Consider the following 8,232-nt stretch of genomic DNA (forward strand, 5'->3'; position numbering starts at 1 on the left):
CCACAAAAGAACAAGTCTACCTTGTTCTCAAAGAATTCTTGGCCTTCTATCTTTCCATCATTATTACCCGATTCTGCCTCCTTTACATGCTCCAAGATTTGGGCAGCCTCCACCCCTTGCAATATCGACCCCTCTATCTCCATACTGTCCTCATCTACGCCAGGAACCTTGCTTTCATGATATAATCTTCCACTTCAGGGAGCTGAAGGTACAACATACCACATTGAGGTTGTCCAGGGTTTGGATAGAAAATTACCTATTTAAAATCACATATAAGAGAGATTTAACATTTGTGACATATACCTTGTCTCGGCATCCATGGGCATCAATGCATCGATCATTGCCTCCATCTCAGCCTCTGGTATTGATGATATAGACTGGGTAGTGCCTTCCAAGTAGTGGATTGGCTTAGGAACTCCATCCATGGCATGCCCACGAACTCTTCTAATTGGCCACAATAGGTGCACTCCTCCTTGGGATGAGACGTCACCTCCCTGTGATAAGTTTTATGGTCATATCCAATGTTTTTATATATGATATTCAATTAGTTTGCGAATACAATGCATGATTGATATACACTTTTTCTTACCATTTGCTCAAAGTCTGGGATCACTTGATCAATGATCTTCAATTGAAACTCACCGAAGTGTCGTACGTGTTCTATAGACAATTGACATTTTCGTCTAATTGCCAGCTTGCATTGAGAGCAAGGACACATGACACGCTGATTAAGATATGCCTCGCGATCTTGAACATCACGGCCTTCATTATTTCCATTTGGTATACGTTACGACAAATAAATTTTTTTTTGTTATCATTCTCTTTATCTTTCTTAAATTGTTTGAGAAGGTATTTCTTCTCTTATTTATGTTCTCTTCCCTTTCTCTTTCATATTTATTCTCTCTTTCTCATTCTCTCTTCCTCTTCCTTTCTTTTTCTCCCTCTCTTATTTTCTATTTTTCTTTCTCTTTGTCTCTTTCTTTGTTGCCGCCCTCTTTGTTTCTCTCCATCCCCCTACGAGCGGGCCTACAATAGGTAAAGTCTAATATGCTATGCATGGGGGCGAGGGACTAGCTACCCTACGTCGGAGTGTTCCCTATCTAGTGGTATTGCACCAGACCTCGCCACATTTTTTCCTTTGTGTGTGACTCGATATATGCATAGCATAGAAGGAGATAGTGCAAACCATGTCAAGAAAACCATCCATTCACCCCCAAGTCCAATCTCTCTTTCGCTTTACCGAGTTTTGAGACACAAGCCTTCTGCACCTTCCTGAAGCGTCAAACACACCCAAGGTGCACCTCTAATAAAACCTCTCTCTCTCTCTATGGCTATTGCTAGTCTACTAGTGTACTACTACTACTACAAATGAGAAAATAAGAAATTAAAGAACAAAAACAAACTCTCTCTTTGTTTTTCTCTACCCCCTCGTGCTTTGTCATTCATTCTCCTCTCTCCTTCTCTCTCTCTCTATTTATCTCTTTCTTTATTATGTTTCATGTTTATTTCCTCTCTCTCTCTCGTTTTTTCTTCATTTTTCTTTCTTCTTATCCATCTCTCATTTTCTCTCTTTCTTCCTCAATGCACCTTATTCTTAACAAAAAAAACAAAATCAAAGAAGAAAGAGCAAGAACAAACCAAGAGGGAGCAATGCACTCACTGCAAAGGCTTGAGGATGGATTCTTTGCCTCCTCTTCGAGACAACTGCTCCTCTTCGCGATGGCGGCTCCTCTTTGCCCTTCGTGCACTTGCTCCTCTTCTTCACAAATGGAAGCGGTGGCGGCAGTGGTGAGAATCTCTCCTTCTCTCTCACACCAATAGCAATGGTTATTTTGCTAATTTTCATCGAAATTGCCCGTCGCTATGCCCCTATATCCTTGTAGTGGGAGTGAAAATAAATTGGCCTAATCTTCAAGGATTCATAAAAGTACAACTCGAGGGCTGAGAATCAAGTACAAATTATTGACCACCATTTGAAAATATAAAAATGAAATCTTGGATTAAAATATTATCATTAAGAGCTCATCCCAGATGGAGACTTTGTGCTATCCACTACAGACCTTGTTGTACTGAATTTGTAATAACTTTGGATTGGTTGATTTGAATTAGACATGCTATAGCTCCACATGAAACGTACTTTCAACCCATATGATTCATGCATCTCTCACATTAATTTAGCACTATCTAGTCCAAAATAGAGATTTTTTCTACAGTGAAACCAAGCCCACTAGTTAGTATGATATTGTCTCAAAATGCTTGAAGATAAGAACATCATTTCTAAAGTAATGCTAGTCTACGCAGAGAGTTAAGTCTAGCCCCCCTTAGCCTCTTGAGTCAAAAGGAAAGATGACATACCATCCATGCATTAAAGTCATGACCACCACATCATAGATATCATTACTTATGAAATAATACGCATGTACTTGTGAATCCACAAAAGCATAAGCAACTGAGTCAAATAAAAGTCCACGATCATGATCTTCCACATCAGAAACTTCATAGGTTGCAAATTTAAACCCTTTATCTATAAGGACTAATTTTCTATACTCCATGATGTACAAATTTAGGACTTGTAGGAGAGGCTAAAAGTTGGTTGATGGGGCAGCGAATTTCCTACTTACAACACCCTTATTTGGAACAAAGATACCAATAGGGAAAACTTGTTTGTTGGAGTAAAGGTTATAAAGTGATTGAGAAAGAGGATAGGACATTTACTTAGAATATCAAAGTTTTTTGCAATCATTGCTTAAGGATTTTGATAAGCAATCGTGTTGGATTCAATGAAGAAGGTGGGATAGATCCTTCGGTTCATCCTCTCAATATGTTGAATTCTGACTATCACTATTATGAATAAAAGAGATTACGATGGCCAGATACGTGAACCCTTTATGGTGGATATATACATTATATTTTGATGGAGCATCGAGGGGTCCCAATAAGAAAGGGAGTATTGGGGTAGTCATTAGAGGTACGCGATGTAGAATCATGATCAACTTAGCTACCTACCTTGTTAAGAAAGGTGGTATTCACCAATTATTAGTAAAAGGGGACTCCCAATTGGTTTTGAATCAATTGAATGGGTTGTATACAATAAGGAATTCCATTCTTTGTATGTATTATCACACTTCTATGAACTTGATTGATGAGTTTGAGAGAGCTTCTCTCCAGCAGATTCCACAATATTAAAATCAATTTGCAGATTCATTAGCAGATTATACTTATGAAAAATATCTCTTTTTCAATTGTGATTCTAGTTTAGATATGTCCATTGATGATGAGACATGACATAGTTAATTATGGGGACTTTTATCAAAACATGCTTTATATGGCATGTGATGATTCGTATTGGTAATGCAAAGAGTAGCCAATACCCATTTACCATTTTTATCTTGAACCCATAGGATGGTCAGATGACATTTTATGTGTATTCCTCTTGCTATATATGTAGGAGGTCTAGGTCATAATCCAATGCATCTTCTTTATAGCTAGGAGCCCCTTTTTCTCCTTGTAATGGAACGTCTTGTTATATGTTAGTACAACTCCAAGGAGAGACATGTATAATTTTTATTGGTCTTTTACTTTAGGACAAGAAGGCCGATTGTTTTGGATACATAAGGATATATTTTTCTAGGCCAAGAGGGTCATGTATTTGTTTGGTGTGGGTACGTTTAATGGTTTTTTTTTTAGTGTTGTACTAAATAGGCTTGATAGAGTTCCTTGAGCGAGTCTTTTGTTGTTCCAAAGCTTTCATAGCCAAGTCTAGGTGATATTCTTCATTTACTATTCTTTCCCTTTATGCTAAATGCTTATGTGTATATGGGGATTATTATTTTGTTGGGGATTGGCACTTAAGGCAAGAAGTCTCAAGGTTAGGTTAAGTATGTTTGGGGAAGTGTAAGTAGTTGTTTGCCTCATATAAAGACATTGTTGAGAATTTTAAGAATTGGTTTACAAGGTAGTCCTAGTGATTTCTTTCTGCTAGCCTACTAGGTAGATGTTTCTAGGAGTTTCTATTAGTTGTGAGGCAGTTAGAGAAGCTTGCTAACTAACAGTAAAAGAAGAGACAATAGTATCTATCTAAAAATATAAAATATAGAGGTGCGTAAAAAGGGATTCTAACCCTTGAATAAAATAAAAAAATAAAATAAAGAAAAATCAAATATTAGATAATCATTGCCTTGCGAAGGCATGGTAGGTTCTTGGGGATGAGTCAAATGACTTAGGGACACCGCCGGCCGATGCCTTGCCTTCCTTGGGGTGTGGTCTAGCCAAAAAAATAAATAAGGATGGTTGGAGCAAAAATAAAAGTGAGTGGAAGGAAAAAAAACAAGATTAAGTGTCACCTTGCGAGGTGTTGAGTGATAAAATGACTTATTTTTTGGCTAATTTTTGTTGTTTTTGAGAGCTGAATGGTTGATTTTATGAGATGATTGATTGGTTTGGAAGTGGTTTGAGAGTTTTTTGGATGATATTGATTATGTTTTGGAAGTTCATGATGATTTTCAGTGGAGATATGCGGTTCTGATATGTTCTGTTTGGTCTTGATTGGTTTTGTATAGCTTCTGTTTTGTTCTGATTGTCTTCTGTATGAAGCATGGATTGATGATTGATGAAGATTGAGATCTTGTGAAAGCTTATTGAATATTTTTTGAGAGTTTAGAATGGTTTGAGTATGAGTTATGAGGTTTTGATGACCTTCTGTAACCTTCTGTAGATCTTTTGTAGAGCTTCTGTCTCTGTTCTGTCTCTGTTCTGGTACTGTACTGTGACTGTTCTGTATACCTTCTGTATGCTTCTGTATGTGTTCTGATGGATGAGAGTGTAGCTTGGGAAAGTTTTCTAGCCTTGGAAAGATGTGAATACAAGTGCAAAAGAGCTAAAAGAAGTGAAAGAAGTAGCTGCTGAAGACTCAAGTAAAGACTGAAGTGAAGTGACAGTGGTGAGCTACGAAAGGACACTGTAGTGGCTCTGGTGACTCTTCATATCAGACATACCTCTTGGGAGGGGTATCCACGATATTGTGAGTGATTATGAGAGATTGTAGTGAGGATGTGATGTACTATTGATGGAGAGAGAGAGAGAGAGAGTCAGAGATAGCCAATTCTATCAAAACAGAGTGATTGTATATGAGAGATTGAGAGAGAAGACTATGAAGATATTGAAGATGAATACTATGTGATGTATTTCCATTCAAAGATTTTGTATTTCTTTGCTTTCTTTGTTCTATTGATGGATTTTGTGAAGATATTGAAGAATATGGTTGATTCTATCAAATCCGTGGGAGATCTACATGATGCTGCATGAAGATTTGTTGTGCCTGGTGTTCTTTTCTTCATTGTGATCATATAAACCCTAATAAAAAAAGCTTTTTGATGTTACAAGATAGATTTTCTTGCAAGAGAATTCCCTTTTCCTTGGTTTTTCTCTTAGGGCTCCATGTTTTTGGTGCGCAGCCGGGGAATCTTGCCATCAACAAGTACCAGAAGAGGCTGAAAATGAAGGAAATGGCATTGCCAAGAAGAGGAGAATTCAATGGATGTTTGTAAAGTTCCTTCTTCCACTGAAGAGTTGGAATTTCTCATAATCAAAGCCACTTTCCACAAGAAGTTCATCCCACAATGGCGGAAACACATCACCATCATGATGCATGCTCTATGTGGTGGACAGTTTCCTCTTCCTGTTGAAGCAGCAGAAACTTGCATCTTGGTGGCAAACTGTTTGGGGACAAACTGAAGAGCAGAAACAGAGAGAATGACCATCCATGGAAGATCTGACATTCATTGAGAAGTTTCCAGACATCATCAAGTGGGAGATTGTGAAGAAGCTTCAGGAGACTTGGTCTGTAGAGGTTCACGAAGACAAGAAGGAAAAAAGTTGGAATTTGTTCGTGGATGCTCAACAGCAAGATACATGGGATGCTTGGTGTACTGATAATCTTCTATTTGTTCAATTAGCAACCCACTGGAAGTTGGTAGACAGAGTGTTCTTTACAACATACACTGTTGAAACCATCAGAAGCTGGCATTTCTATGATGATGGCACCACCACAATGCTTAGACGTATGCATTTTGACACCTTCAGAACCGAATACCTTCCTCTGTACAGTGGCATGAAAGCAGAATTCAGAGACGTTGAAAAAGGAAGAAGTAGAAGAAATGTTGGCAAGAGAGTCCTCCAGAGACTGAAGCCTTTTGTTATCCCTCTGTGGAGCACTAACAACATAGTGGAGCCAACCCCCTGATGAATGACGCAATAAAGAGGCAAGCGTTAGAACGAGTCCAGAGGTACGTGAGAAGAGAGAAAGCAAAAATCAAAGCTGAGAACGAGCTCGCAGCAGAAGCCGCCTTTGACGCCCTTACTTAACTCTTTACAGAAGTCCCAATGGCACATCAAGCCCTTCCTCCTCCTGCTGGAGGTCCACTTCCAAGCCAGATCCGTCCTGGAAATATTGATGACAGGCCAGCGAATGTAGTTCCATTGCCAGTTTTTAAGGGAGAGTACAATGAAGACCCCGATCTTCATGTAGCAGAGTTTATGGTAGCATGTGTGGCTAACAATGCCAGAATCCCTGAGCATTGGTTAGCAATATTCCCCGCCACTTTCAAGGGCACGGCGTTTCAGTGGTATGAGAGACAAGCAGCATGAACTTTTGGCACATGGGACGACCTGAAGTTGGCCTTCCTCACTAAATTCAAGCGTGAAGGTTTTGAAGAGCAGATGCGAGAGGAATTTATGAATTTAAGTCAGTCCTCTGGAGAAAAAGTAGAAGCTTATGTCTCACGAATGGAATCCATCCTGAAGAGATGGACTAACCATAATCTAGATGATGGCATTCAGAAGGGGGTGTTTCTCAGAGGATTACAACCAGAAGTCCGTAAGTTTGTGGAGCTGCAAAGACCAGCCACACTACAAGCTGCAACAGAAGGTGCAAGACTGTACAATGAAGTGGAAGCTAGATTGGCAATGAATCCAGGAAGAGGAGTCCTATCTCCTCTGATGCCAGGAATGATGTACCCACCAAATGTAGTCCCAGGGACAGTTCCCTACCCTTATCAACAGATGCCCCTAGTATCACAGTACAGTGTACAAAATCCACAGTGGCCACAATCAATGCCTCAAATGATGGTTCAACCACAACAACAATGGTCCCAACCAATTTCCCCAATGCCAAATCAGCAGCAACAGTGGAACCCTACCAACTAGAGCCAACAACCAACAGTTCAAACAGGAGCTCTGAATCAAAACCAGAACAGAGATCCCTCTATACCAACGCAACCTGTTTATGCAGTGATTAGAGAGACTCCTCAGAACCCTACTGCCAGTACCTCAAGAGGAGAAAGCTTGAAGGATTATTTATCCAACTCAGTTGCAAATATCAAAAAGGAGTTGATGGATGTGATTACAGAGCAGCTACAGACGCTGAAAGTGAATACCGCCAGCATATCCAACGTTGCAGGAGCAGGAAGAGATGTGATGCGGTCAAATACTTGGTGTGGTAAGTGTCATCAAGCAGGCCATTTAGCCACTGAATGTATACGAAAACCAACCATTCCTAGAGCTTTCTGTTCCTACTGTTTGCGGAAGAACCATACAGAGAATATTTGCTCTCTAAAGGAGATGCATGATAGGAGAAGGAAGGAAGAAGGCACAAGATTCAACTTGCTGGAATCCAAAATGACAATACAAGATATTGGACCCAAGCCTGGAGAGTTTGGTCCTAATTTCGGACCCAGAAGATTTCCCTCTCAAAGTTACAGAGGAAGACAGTCTGGCGGTGGTCAGAGATCAGAAGTGGAGTGTTACAGATGCAAAGAAAAGGGACACATTTCACCAAATTGTCCAAATCCCAGAAGGTCAGTGGATTACAAGCCCTTATGCAGTCGATGCAAAGGAGAAGGCCACACTGCAAAAGACTGTCCAAGCCCAGCCCCAATGAAAAACAGTGCTACTGATAGTCCGGCCAAGGCCCAAGAGCCTACCTCCAATTTAGTGAAATTGGAAGTTGCTGTCATCACGCGTGCAAAGAAGAAGGAACCACCTATCTAGAAAGAAAATAATCCTCCTGCCAGAACAGTGAAGTTCAATCTTCCACCAGAAGAACATAACAGAACAGAGCCTGACAGTGTCGTACAGAGCACTACAGTGCCACAGAGAGTCACAGAGACAGTTCCAGAGACAGGACCAGAGGTCCAAGAAATAGAAGAGGAGGAAGTGCCACAAGCGGCAGAAGAA

The sequence above is a fragment of the Lygodium microphyllum genome, chromosome 19, assembly GCF_053477565.2.
Source record: "Lygodium microphyllum isolate KBCC chromosome 19, Lygodium_microphyllum_v1.1.10, whole genome shotgun sequence".
NCBI classification, from domain to species: Eukaryota; Viridiplantae; Streptophyta; class Polypodiopsida; order Schizaeales; family Lygodiaceae; genus Lygodium; species Lygodium microphyllum.